The sequence below is a fragment of the Miniopterus natalensis genome, chromosome 1 (assembly GCF_054644295.1).
Source record: "Miniopterus natalensis isolate mMinNat1 chromosome 1, mMinNat1.hap1, whole genome shotgun sequence".
NCBI lineage: Eukaryota > Metazoa > Chordata > Mammalia > Chiroptera > Miniopteridae > Miniopterus > Miniopterus natalensis.
Genome location: NC_142081.1, coordinates 43,374,348 through 43,388,404, shown reverse-complemented (window position 1 = coordinate 43,388,404; position 14,057 = coordinate 43,374,348). Strand labels below are relative to the sequence as shown.

At 44.9% G+C, this 14,057-nt stretch overlaps 1 protein-coding gene and 1 pseudogene across 1 annotated transcript in view; one reads left to right on the top strand and one right to left on the bottom strand.

Annotated features, from left to right (window-relative positions):
- TLN2 (talin 2) overlaps window positions 1-14,057 on the top strand; it is a 391,554-nt gene that overhangs the window by 174,410 nt on the left and 203,087 nt on the right. The gene's annotated exons all lie outside the window — the stretch shown is intronic.
- Window positions 9,415-10,583, bottom strand: LOC107533718 (obg-like ATPase 1; annotated as a pseudogene).

Genomic DNA, 14,057 nt, shown 5'->3' with positions numbered 1-14,057 from the left:
GTAGACCTCCGTCTTTCCCCAGAAAATTACTGCTGCTCTAGGAAAATCAGCCCTGCTCAGTCCCCTGCCTCCTCCTCGTGGCTGCTGCGTGACCAGGAGCTCATTGCACAGAATTCTGTGACTGGCAGTGGGAGTGTCCTCACCTGCTCAATGTTCCCTTTGTGAATTTGAAGTGAGAAACAGGGCTTCGTACTCAGCCCTGCTGGTAGGTTGGAAAGGTGCTTGGTCAATGGTGGTGCTTGATCTAGATGTTTTCTTAGAGCCTGAAGTATGGGGGAGAGTCAGGTACATCTGATTATCTAAATACACGGTGTGTTTTGGTAGTTATTTTAGAAGAAAGGTTGGAAAAACGACCAAGTTTTACTTTTAACACTCCATATTCTCTCATGAATGCAGTGGTCTGCGTCCATCTTCTGGGGTACCTGTATTTAGTAAATTGCTTTTATGATAGTGACAGATGGACGGCAGGTGCCCACGGCAGGTGGGTCCCTCACAGAGTTGGCGTTGTCCCCTCTGGGCTGCTGCCTCCTCACTGTGCAGACCCCAGCTGAAGCTTTAGCGGTGGGAGAGGTGGTCTCTCCGTGTTATCACTGAGTGGCGGCTGTGGTTGGGACGTCTGACTTGTTTATGTCTAGCTCCTGAAATAAGTATTGAATGAAAGGGGAATCTTCAGAGATGGGCCTCACTCACTGATAGAGATGTCTGGCCTTAGTAAGGTCACGACTTAATGGATAGGGGTCAGTATTTACCTTGTTGCCATGGTGCTAAGGGTGATGCTCCACATTTAAATTTGATAGTGATAAGCAGTCCAAGGTTACCCTACTATAATCTTGCAATGATTGATTCTCACGTGGCATTTTTTATTTTTATATTTGTGGGTTGCTTGTAAGGATAGGAAGGAGTTCTAAGCAGAGTAGTCGTTCCCGCGAGACGTTTTTGGTTCCATTATACAAAGATCACTGATCTTCACAGTTATACAAGTCCAGTGACACTTGGGCACACGTGATTTCAAGGGACAAACCCATTAGGACAATTTAAATCTTTGTCAGTATTTTATTCTACACCTGGAAGGGTTGCTTCAGGAAGACTTGGCTAGAACCCAACCCCAGTCTTTCTTGTTACCGGACCCTAAGTGTTCCCCGGTTACACTGCGTGTTCTTTCACTTGTGTCCCTCTAAGCAGTGAAGCATGCACAGCCTCCCCTGCAGGAGAGCTTTGGCCTCCAGGTGTCTGGGTCATGCAGGACGCTTGGTTTATTCTGCCGTCCCTGTGGGAAGGTCGATGCCGGCACGGGGACGAGGTGTGTGGGAGCGAGGTGCTAGTTCTCCCCTGGCCACTCTTCCCAGAAGCTCGGATTCAGAGGAAGCGAATTCAATACCCCGAACCAGGAAGCACAGAACTAAAAATTGGCCCTGGAGGATCTAACCACACGGGCCTTGTTCTGCTTTGTCTACACATTTCCAGAAAGACTGCAGTGCAGACGTGTCTGTGATGAAGAAGCAGAAGAGCGTAAGTTCAGAGAAAGAGGGGATGTCTCTAGGGCGCGAGTAGGTCTTGGAAAGAAAGTAGCGTTTATTTCCCGGCGAGTCAGTGGAAGTTCTGAGGGTCTGAGGTGGGCTGTTTAGGGCTAGAGGGGACTTGGCTCCTTCCAGGGTGAGCAAAATTTCACACATTCCTTGGGAGTGAACTTCTAAATTCGGCGCTTTAAGGCAAAAATTTCTTATAAACAAAATTGCTCGTGACCGCCCCTTAAGATGTCACGCGAGACAGGGTTATGCTATCTCCTGGTCAATTCAGCACTGGACTTGCTCACAGCTTTGGAGTTGCCTGCTGCTAAGCAGTTGGCTCCCGTGTTTAGGGGCCGCGTTGTAAACAGTAGAAGTACTGTCAGCATCCAGATGGGACCCCAAGAGGCACTGAGAAACTGAGCAAGCCCAGGGACCTGTGAATTCTTAACATCCCTGCCGTGCCGTTCCGGGACCTACAAGCTCGTTGAGAGGCTGGGAGACAGCTGCCTGCCAGACTGACCCATTCAGCCCTCGTTGTTAGGAAAACTTTCAGACATGTCCCAAGGTGAAGAGAATTGTATGGTGAACTATGCGCCCCTCACCCAGGTTCAGTGATGATTAATCCTTAGCCAGTCTTATTTCATCAATACATACCATTCTTTTCCTACCAATCATTTTGAAGCATATCTTTGCTCCCCCCACCCCGTTAATATTTCAGTATATGTCTCTAAGAGATAGGACTTAAAAACTTATCTGTGATACCTTATCACATCAAAAACAAAAATTACCAATGCTTCCTTAATATCATTAAATATCAAATTAATGTTCAAATTTCCTCAGTTGCCTTATAGTAATTTTTTGTTTCTTTGAGTCAGGATCCAAATAAAGTTTACACATTGCAATTGATTGATATGCTCTAATCCCCTTTTAATCTATAGGTTCCCCTTCTACCTCCCCCGGCCACCTCCACCCCTGCCCTTGCGATTTGTTTGTTGAAGAAACTGTGTTGTTTGTTCTTTTGGAGCAGAGACTCTCCAATAGGGACAACCCCCTTCCCCCACCTGGGGACACTCGGCATGGCTGGAGACTTTTTTTGTTGTCACCACTTGGGATTGATCCTGGAATCTAGTGGGTAGAGGCCAAAGATGCTGCTAAAAACACCCTACAAAACACAGGACAGCCTCTGACGACAAAGGATTATCTGGCCCAAAATGTCAGTAGTGCTGAGGTTAAAAAACTATAGAGTTTTCCAGTCTGGATTTTCATGATTGCTGCTTTGATGGTACCATTTAACATGTTCCTCTATTCTTTGTGTTTTCTATGATTTATTAGTTACAGCTCCAGTAGTCAGATTCAGATCTGGGTTGGTTGGTTGTCGTCCCCCCCCGCCCCAAGGCCACATACATCATAAGCAGACTGTGCATTTTCATTTAAAAAATGCATACTGATTATTGATGATTATGGCCTATATCCTTTATTAGTGATTGTCAGGAGTCCTGGTTTCTTTGAGTATTTAGAAGGCATAATATAGAAATTAGGAGTGTTTATTACGACTGGATTTATCATTGTTTCTAGATCTTAGGGGATCAAACTAGGGAATATGCCTGTACATATGTGTATGTGTGTGTTTGTGTGTACAGAGCAGAGATGAAGCCGATTAGCAGTTCATGCTAACACTTCAGGTGAGATTCGGGTGTATAGTGCAGGAGCACAGGGCTTTTACCAGCGCCATCAGCTCATACGCATTGCTCCACCCAGAACCCCAGCTCAGTAACACCCTGTTTTGGTATCTGCCTCATCTCTGCTTACACGCACAACGGACTGGGCTTTAAAGACATTTGAAATTGTTCTCTGTGATTGTGCCACCAACTGCATACATAGTTAGGTTCGTGGATTTCACTGTATTTTCTGATTTTAGAGATTCCCATTGTCAGTTTAATTAATTTTACACAATATTGTCAAGGTTTCAAAGCCTCATCTATAACATAAGGCATACTCAGAGCTGTTTGCTTTTACCCCCTCCCCTCTCCATTCTGTTTCTCTCCCTGTATTGAAAAAAAATATGGTTTATCCTTGCACCCTTTTAATAGTATATAAGCAAATGTGTGTTGGTGGTGGTTTGGGCGTTTTTCATCTTTTGCTATTAGAAATCGTGCTGTGGCACAAAATCATGTTTCTTCTTTAACCTCGTAGAAGTTACGTGTATGTATGATGTGACAACTTTCATGAAGAGCGAGAAGGGCGTCTGGACGCTGCTGAGATCGAACAGAGCTTTGGAGCAGGAAACAGAGAGGGACTATGTTTGGGAGAAAGGGAGACGCGTGTTTCAGGGGTGTAGACATTATGTCTTCAAGTGGAAGGAAACAGGGTTTAGGTAGGTCCAGGTTTCCGTGACCTGCATTGCCAGGCCAAGGGCTGTGGCTTTCACACTCCAGGCCAGGAGTTAGCAATCTTTTCCCGTAAAAGACCAGATCATAAATATTTTTAGGCTACTGTCTGTGTTGCAACTACTCAACTCTGCTGTTGGAGCACAAAAGGCAGCCGTGGACCATTTATAAATAAGCGGGTGTGGCTGTCTTCCAGTAAAACTAGATTTACGGACACTGAATTTTGAATTTCGTAATTTTCATTTATCATGAAATGTAATTCTTTTTTTTCCCCTGATTATTTTTTTCTTCAACCATTTAAAAATGTAAAAGCCATTCTTAGCTTGTGGGCCATAGTTTGCCAACTCTGCTCTGGGCTTTTGGGAGACATAAAACCTTCTTCATCCCAGGAGAGACTTGCTCACAGGGTCATCAACAGTGGGTTAAACAGGGCTTTGTCAGAGGGAACGAGCCGGGCTCAGGAGGCTGTTGATGGCCGCAATGTGGAGGTCGTTGGAAGTGGCTGAATGGAAGAGTATTTCTTTTTTTCTTTATGACCTGACACTTGTTGGAAAGCATGAAAGCATTATGAGGAAAGCATGATATTATTTGCTATGGGCTTCATATTTATTTTTAAAAGCTGTGCTCTATAATTTCCCACAGGTTATGTACAAGGAGAGAGCCAGACCCACCATCTCACATGGTATGGACTTGGACAGAACTGTCTCATTCTGGGCTGCCTCCTCCCACCCCCTCTTCCCCCGTTAAGAAACCCAACATTGACCCTGTTTGAACAGTGGACCTTTGGTGTCAGCTGCCTTGTACATCTTGTCTCCTACGACATTTGCAGGCTGTTTAGAAAACAGTATTTTGTTTGTGGGAGAAAAATCAAAGATGATATCAATGAAAAATGCATTTTCCTATAATGGAAATTATTAGAGCAACTTTTAAAATGTCACTGTGGATTCATGCAGACGAGAAGGATCTGAATGCATTAGAAAGTAGGTCAAGTTCCCTCATGTTTATGAATGAGGTAAATTACAGTGTAGGTTTAGGTTTATAAAATTGTGTGTACTATAGTTTATATGAATTACCCTAGCCCAAATGATATTATACCAAAATATAATTAAAATAAATTGAGTTTATTTCTTTGTCCTTTGTGGCTTAAGTATTTTGTGCCTAATATTTTATGAATTTAATAAACTAGGAAAAGTGATGAGCTTCTTGTTATTGCTCACATTTCCTGCATTAGACACAAAATCTACTCTAGGGAGTTGGAGCTAAAGTAGATTTAATCCAGGGGGGTGAATGCTTCCAGAATCCTTAGAAGGTTTGGAAGAATAAGCTCCAGGCTGAACCTCCAGAACATTCCCACCCCCACAACCACTTTCTCTTACAGAATTGGGAAAGCTGCTGTGGCTGCTGCTGTGGGAAGCTGTTGAATTAGGAACCCAGGACTTGAGGTGCTAGTCCCCACACTTTGCCTCCTGCAAGGAAAAATGGCTTCTCTCACATGCCGGGGCAGTCCACCTCTTTCCCCCATGGCTCAGTTATAAATCAAAGTGGCCTGTGAGCCCATCTCATTGGGAGGGTCTAAGTCACATTGGGCACCATAGTGGCACATACGTCTGGACACTATAGGAGGCTTAGCTCTTCAGCCTCTCCATGCTACAGGTGAGCTAACCCACTGTGTTTGCCTCAGTTTCCGATTTTAGTAAATGCCATTTCACATATGCATGCTACCACTACTCCACATTTGAGGGACCGAGTATCAGAATTCGCCTTCCTGGATACATGTGATATATTTGGATAGATTTGCATAGTGGTAGTAATAACTGATGTCATCCTAGTGTTACCCGTTAACTAGAATTAGTTGATAGTGTTACTGATGACTTAGAGAACCTAGTCAATGGCAACATTTGACATTTCAAAAAGATCTTTTTTTAGGTTAGAATTGTAACACTAAACAGGAACACCTGTGGTTTAATAGTAACAAGTTCAGTGATGGTGGAATCCAGGCCTAGAGAACATATTTCATTTTCCCCACCAAGGGTGGTAAGTCCAAATATTGTCCTGACCATCGATTACTTAAGCATTTACTGTGCTAATCCAAGTGTAAGGTCAGTGATAAAGCGTGTGCTCACCATTTATTGCCCGCTAACTTTTTCACTGTCAGATTCTCTTATGAGAGTTTAAGGAGGTACCAACCCTTTTCCATCTGGGCTGGGCAGCCATTCACAAATGAGTAACTAGAGTGGTACTTCAAACAGAAGGTCACTGATTTTGAAATGAGCAGACCTGAGCTCAGGTTCATCCACATTACTTTTTTCCACCACTTACTGGATTTATAAATTTTGGCAAGATTTTTCTTTCTATACTTATGTCTTCTGTGTTGAAGGGAGTTGAAAGCACCCTCCTCATAGTGTTGGTTGTAAGGTACTGCTCAGCCAGCTCCATCGCGAGCTCTGGCTGGCTGGGTGGCATCACCATCCGTGACTGGAGGGTCCTGTGTCCGATGAGTGTTCCTTTTGGTGAGGCTACTCGTATCTCTTCACGGCAGTACTTTTCTCAGCTGTGGTCCTGGGTCCCTTGGAGGATGCTCCTTTTTTGTGCTGTGGGCTTTCTCTTGCCCTTCAGGCAAACACGCTTGGATTCCTCTTAGACTTTCTCTTGCCTCCAGGGAAAAGCTCTCTCTTAATGCTTAATGGGCAGTGGAGCCCGTCATGGGGTCACAGAAGTCATAGTAGCTTTTTATTTGTCATGCAGACATCAAGACCTCCTTCTGAGACTTGAAAGGCTGATGGCGGCCCACCCCTCCTTCCTAACCAGATTACTAATTCCATTTCAGTGATGGCTTTAAGCCAAAATGGCCTTAATTCCATGGCCTGGCATGCTTTTTCTTGACTCCGGCTCTCCCTTGACTTCCCAATGATACCTAAAGTAACATGGGCGACAGCAGTCAGGAGGAGCACTTCGGCCCATATTCTCTAGCAAACCTCCAGAATCACCGTCATTTAGTGGAGTTTTGGGGGAAATGTAATGAAGAATAAACAAAAGGTTCGAAAAGATCCTTCCAGAACATCGGGGACCAAGTAAGTTTCTATAGATGTTCCTTGTTTAATTTTTACCTGTAATTTGTTTTTTATGCCTTAGGGTTTTTAGGACCCCTATGTGGAGCAGACCTGACTCCCCCTAGTCCCCATTCTTTTGAGTGTGTCCCTGGGCAGCCCCACGATCCCGCTCTTTTTGAGTTTACTGTCAACACACCGTGGGCAGTGGGCCTCACACATTAAGTATAGTGGAACCAAGCCATGCTGTGGCTCCCTGCCTGACTTCCAGCAAGTATGTTCCCTGCTTTCTCTTGAACGTCTAACCTCTAGGACCTTGACCTTGGGCTGCTAATACTTTTGTGCAAACTCTGACATTTTTAACCCTTTGCCAAGGATTTGAGTCACATGTTTAACCCTTTCACGTGTTTGAAGGTTTGAGTTTACATGCACTATGAAGTTGTCCTCCCCTCCCTATGTCTAAGAGACTCAGTTGATCATTTGGCAGCCATTCGATGAACATCTACAGAGTGCCAGGTATTCTGCTGGATATTGGGAGCATTGTTGTCAGCAAGAGAGAAATGGAAAATGTTGTGATATTGATGGTGCAGAGGGTTTAAGATAGAGTTAGAGTGGATAAGTAGATTTTATGATACCTCCTAAAGGGTTTAGCCCCCCCCCCCCCAAGAACAGTGGGAATCTACTAAAGGATTTAAGCTGAGTGGGATCTAGTCAGATGTGAACTTTAGAAAGACCTCTGGCTGAGGTGTGGTGGGTGTTCAAGGGCAGGAGAACAGATGGGGGAGGGGTGCCCAGTGGGGAAGCCGTTGCAGTAATTTGGGCAGAAGATGGTGGTGTCCTCAAGTAGGAGAAGCGGACAGATTTGAGAGATACTTAGGAGTCAGAGTTGTCAGACTTGAGTGATCGATGCTTAGACGTGGGTATGCAAGAGAGACTCGTGCGATGGATGCTTCTGCCATTTCTGGTTGACAGTTGGGCGGATGTTGGTGCCACTGAGATGAGGAACTAAGGAAGGGAAGCAGGCTTGGGAGGAAGGTGGCAGGGGCGGAGGGATGAGTTCATTTTTGAAAGATGAATTGATACGCTTGGTGGGAGATACAGTGTAGACTTGGATCAGGAGCACAGGGGACAGGCCTGGCCTCTGCGTGCAGATCTGGTGAATGCAAGTCCTGAGAGCAGACGAGCGCCACCAGGCAGGGGTGTGGTGAGGGAGAGGGAGCGACCAGGAGAAAACTCAAGAGCCGTGAGGTTTAAGCGAGGAAGAGAGCCTGCGGAGGAAACTAAGAAGGGGGGATCAGACAGATTGAGGGAGTCCCCGAGAGTGGCCGGTCTTGCCTGTTGCTGTGCAGACAGGCCAGGGCTGGAAAGGGAATGCCCGCTTTATCAGCCGGGAAGACGTGAGGGACCTTGTCCGTGCTGAGCAGAGGTCAGATGGGGACCGTGGGGAGCAATTAGAGGCCTGTCGGTGTAGAGGACTCTTGGGGGAGCTGTGGCTGTGTGCGGGAGCCCGGAGCAGGGCGCAGGGGGGCGCTTGGCTGTAGCGCTGGGTGAAGAGTCAGTGGGGAGGGATGCCCCTCCCGTGCTTCCTTGTCAGACTCACCGCCCTGTTACGCGTCTTCTGTTTCGAATACTTTCATTTTATGTGCATTTCTGTTTAAAGACACTGTATTGTATATATGTGATTCATCCACTAACATGAAACTCAGTGGCCAACAGAGCTGTACCTGCAGCCTGAACGAAGCTCATCTACCACACTTATTTTTTCCCATACGGCACATGGCAGCCTTCTTGCACTTAGGAACCCGTTAGCACTGTCCTTGAGGCCATTTTAAACAGCTAAATCACCAACCAAAACACGAAAATGCGAAAGTCATGATGACACTGAATAAACTGCAACGAGGACACTTTGTTTACGGTCCGAGAGCTGAAACAAAAAGGCAGAAGGTGGTTGTCTCGGACCTCAGCTGGGAATGTGCATGTCAGGTGACTCAGAGTTTTTACCACTTTGCCCGTGTCCACAGATAACCAGGAGAAACGACCAGGAAAGGGCTGTGAGTTTGTTTGTTTTTATAGACGTTTTATTGAGTGTAGACATCTGGTGTAGTACAAAACATGCATTACCTGTGGATTCAGAGAGGAGCAAGCCACCTCGCCCTCCCTGTCCAGGGTCGGGCTTGGCACCCCTGGTGGAGACCAGCGAAGACTCGTGAGAGTAATGTGGCTCCTGGAAAGCTGCTGCAGCCTGGAGTATGGTCTTAATCACGCGAAAGGCGAAGCTGTTCACATTAGAGAGCTGGCATTTCATTGGCGGTGCACAGTATTTTAATTTTAAAACAAATAAAAATAATTCTGTTTGTAGAAGATTCCCCACCCCACCAGCTTTGTGTGTCCCTTCAGAAATTTTAAGTTTAAAAAATCATATGCCTTTTGGAAATTGTATGTTTACCTGAGCGATAGCTAAATTTTGTTTCTTCATTTGCTGAGCTGTATTTTAAATTTGAAGATAACATCTCCATCTCCAACAGTGTAATTTCTGCCCTGTTGTCTGTGCTTTTCAGCGGCCTTGACCGCGTTTTCAGAACCTTCCTCTTTAAAATCTTTGTATTTCATTACTTCAGCCATAATGAATCCTTTTTTCAAAATCTGTGTGACTCTTTCCTGCAGCTCGAGGAGCCCTGTCTTTTTCCTGATGGTCCCTGCACGCGCTTCACCTGGGCCTGCAGTGAAACAGTATTGTAGTTGTGATGCCGCAAGCCCAGCCTCAGTGGTCTTTGGCAAAGCACTTTGTCATGTTTGCTCCTAGATACTTCTGTCTCCTCAGCTCTCAATTCTTGCAATTTGAGTTCCAAGGCTCCTCTAAAAGGAATGACCAAGCACGTGGGCCACACCTGTCCACCACTCTTTAATTTTATCAACCATCATTTTTCTGTCTAATATAGTCTTTTTCAGAAAGATGAACCAAGTTGAGCAATGGTTTTGAAGTCAGAAATACGTGTTTCTTCAGCACCTCAATCTCTCCATCATTTCCAGTCAGGAAGGGAGGGAACAGGTTTCTTTTGGTCTATAACCCAGGATTTGACTTCACACATTATGTTATATTCAGGTTTTAGTTTTTATCTCCTCTCAGAGCCACTTTTTCTAGCTTATCTCTACTAGGCCCAATCATTTCCTCATCTTTAAGCTGAAGTTCTTTATGTATTACTTCTGCATCTCAAATAGGATCTACACTTCCTTCAGCGTGCTTGATATCACCATCTTCAAAAGCACGTGTAAGGTGAAAGATTCCATCACAGGCGCTAGTGTGAGACAAGAAGACATTTCCCAGGCCTTGTCCATTGTGAGCTCCTCCTTCACGGCCAGCAATACCCACCCCATTTGGGAAGGCAGGGATTTTGCTGGCTGGTATGTGGTCTGGCAAAGAAAACCAAGCCTTTCATCTGGCACAGGTGCTCTGCTCTCATTAGGATCAATAGTGCAGACGGGGAGTTTTCTGCTGAAGCCTGAATATTGGTTAGTACATTGAAGAAGGTAGATTTCCCAATATTTGGCAATCCAGCAATACCAATTTTCAAGGTGGTTCCAAATCTTCCAATGATTTGGGATGGTTTAATTCCATCACCTCCCTTGGGGGGGGGGGGCATTGTGCTCAGGTGAGGGATGACACTGGGTCCCAGAGGCAGAGGCAGACAGGTCCCACCTGCAAGGCAGTCGGGGAAGAAGGGGGAGAGAGTGCAGGCCTGGCCCCTCCACCTAGTGGCCCACAAAACGGTGGCAACCATGCTTTGAGTTTTAATTTTGTGATTATAAACACATTTGAGTGAGCTGGTGAATTTGTAAAAATAGAATCTGCAAATAATGACCACTGACTGGGTATCTATATACACACACACTACTACCACTAAACACATACATTTATGTCTCTGTGGATGTCTGTCTGTCCATTCACCTATCTATCTTGAAAACCATGAATTCATATCAATACTTTAAATTCCAATTTAACACCATTGGGTTCTTTCTAGTTTTTCCCTGGTTGGGGCCACCATGTTTGTCCACTGCCCCCGGCCTTGCCCCCGCCCCCGCCCCCGCCCCCTTGCCGGCATCTAACTTACTCTTTTCCCACATAGTGACTCTAAGGCTGATTTTTTTCTGGAAAGGAAGGCTGGGGGCAAGAAGAGGGAGGGGTGCCGTGACCTATTATGATCACATTTATAGCCTGTACTCCAGTTTAACATTGGATGATATTAAAATATTTTAAAGCTTCCTTTTTCTTATAATTTGAGATAATACAATCAAATTTGAGAAAAAAATTAAAAGTTCAAAGCTGACGAGGTGCAGGAATTGAAAACTGACTTTACACCATTGATTTACAGCAGCCCCATGCCATCTGGTAAAGAGAAACACCTGTCCTGTTCCAGGCCCAGGTGCGAATGATGGGGTCACCAGTGTGCCAGAGCCTCAGGATGTGCCTGGAGACCCACTCTCCCCAGACACTTGGAGGTGTCTGCCTTCCTCAGTACTTGGTGAATTCCTGGAGAGCAAGGAACGGTGTCTGACTTATTACTGTGTTACCACAGCCTGGTGAACATTTGTGACTTTAGCTGACCACTTTCCACTGGGTGGTTGTCCAGCCTTTGTCTGAAGGCCTTTCCTTATCTCCTAATGCTCTTGCCCCTTTCCCTTCCTTTTCTCTGGTCTTCCTCCTGCAGGAAGCCTTCCAGGCCCTCACTAACCAGAGGGATCATTGAATTTCTGAAGGCTCCAAAGAAGTATTTACAACCTAGTAGTTAAACAGCAGCTTTGGATTCCTAACTCTACCACTTATGAGGTACATGGTCAGGCAGAAGTCACTGAACTTTTCCCAATCAATTTAATAATCTGTAAAAAGGAGATGAGCAATGCCTGCCTCACGTGATTTGGGGAGGATGTCACGAGGTGGTGTTTGGAAGGGACTTGGCACAGTGGCTGTACTTAGTCAATACTAAAAAGGTGTCAGTGGTGAATGATTGTGGGTCTGGCACTGAGTGTGTCATGATCTGTTCCAGGGTATATAGGCCCTTTCCCCAACTCGATGGTAACTCCAGACTGGGGTAGAGATCTTGTTTCCCCTTTCTTGTTTGTATCTAACCCCCACCCACCCACTTGTCTGCCTGCCCTTTCCTGCCTAGCCCAGTGCACCCAGTAGGTATTAGATATCTGCTGGTTTGTCATTGAACAATCCTCCTGCACTCTAAGACCTCTACCAGGACATCATCTTCCTGGTACAGTGGTTTCCTTTCCTCTTGTCAGAGTGCTGGGCGATGCTGATTATTTTTTCCAGCCTTTCTTCTTTTTTTGATTATGAGTCAATATTCTGTGTAGCATGGTCGATGTCATAGTCTGCTGCTCTTAGGAAGTGCTTTCTCCTCAACGCAAGCACTGCCTCCGTCCCTGTCGGATTCTTAGGCTCTTTAGACAGAGAAGTGGCTGTACAATTACCCTTTGTTTTACCTTTGAGGATGATGGTAATGAATGCCAAGAAGGCGTTAAAACACAACAGATTGCTGAGCCGGTTATCTACCAGCCCTTGGTCTTTATGGGAAGGTCTTTTAGTAACTGGACTGGATTTTGAAACACCGCAGCAGCGTGAGGTGCAGTGGATAATGGGCCTGCCTGCTTTGAGCCCCCTCCCTGTCCTTCCACCAGGAAAACACTTTGTTAAATAAGCCATGTTCTTTGAAATGTCTTCTCACTGTTTAAAACTGACGTTTGTTCTTAATAGGTGACATCCACTGGGTTCATCAATATCCATTCTGTCATTGCTGTGATGATTTTGTATTATGTAGAAATGCTGGCATACAGTCCCCCCTTATCCATGAGGGATACCTTCCAAGACCCCCAGTAGGTGCCTGAAATTGCAGATAGTGCCAAACCCCACATGTACTATGTTGTTCCTATACATACATGCACACCTGTGATAAAGTTTACTTTTAACTTAGGCACAATAAGAGATTAACAATAATAATATAATAGGAGAATTATAACCTTATACTGTACTAAAAGATACAGGCATGTGGTTTTTATCTCTCTCTTAACCCGTCTGATAACCGAGACGGCTACTAAGTGACCAACGGGTGGGTAGTGTATACAATGTGGCCACACTGGACAGAGGGATGTCCAGGGTGGGACGGAGCCAGAGGTGTGAGATTTCATTACACTACTCAGAACAGTGTGAAATTTAAAACTTACGCATTACTTTTTTCTGGAATTTTCCTTTTAAGTTTTTCAGATCTCAGTTGACTGCAGGTAACTGAAACCATGGAAAGCAAAACTGCAGACAAGGGGGACTCCTGTATTGTAAGGATTCAGCATTTGCTCTGACACGTTAGCGCAAAATGATATTCCAGGGCTTATGACCCAGGCTCTTTCTTAAAGATATGAGATCAGTTGTCTGAGGTAGAACTGGAAAGAAATATTAGGGATCATTCATAGCGTTTTAAGAGAAGTAACCAGAACTCAGGAATGTGTAGGTGGTAGCAGAGGATACAGGTAATAGTTAAAAGCTGAAGCGTGGGGCTCAGACTTCCTTGTTCAAATCCTGGCCCTGCCACTCATTAGCTCTGTGACCATGGGTAATTTGTTCCCTCTTTCCCTCAGTTTATTCACCTATCAAATGGGTTTAGTAGGTTTATCTTAGTATTTACCTTTATGGGGTTTTCATATGGTATTTACAACAGGAATACATGGAATCGAGCACGTGGTAAAACACTTAATGGATGCTGTTGTTCTCATCAATGTACTTTGCTGCTTTTCGTTATGATCTGTGCTCCAGGGGAAGGGCAGAAATTAAAAACCCACCTTCATAATTATTGAGGATGGTCAACTTATGCTCCATTTCCTTTAAAGTAGGCAGAGCGGTGTATAGTGTGTGTTGGCATAGCCGTGGGTCCTGTGTCCTACAAGACTACAAACAGCTGACAGGGAACAAATTGAACTCATACGTGTTGGCAGGAATGTGAAATGGTACAACCTCTTCGGCAATTTCTTCAGTTTTTCATGTCTTATGCTTTAATTTTTAAAATCTAACTGATAATTCATATTAATTTTATTATGGTATCTAGTATGAGATATGATCTATC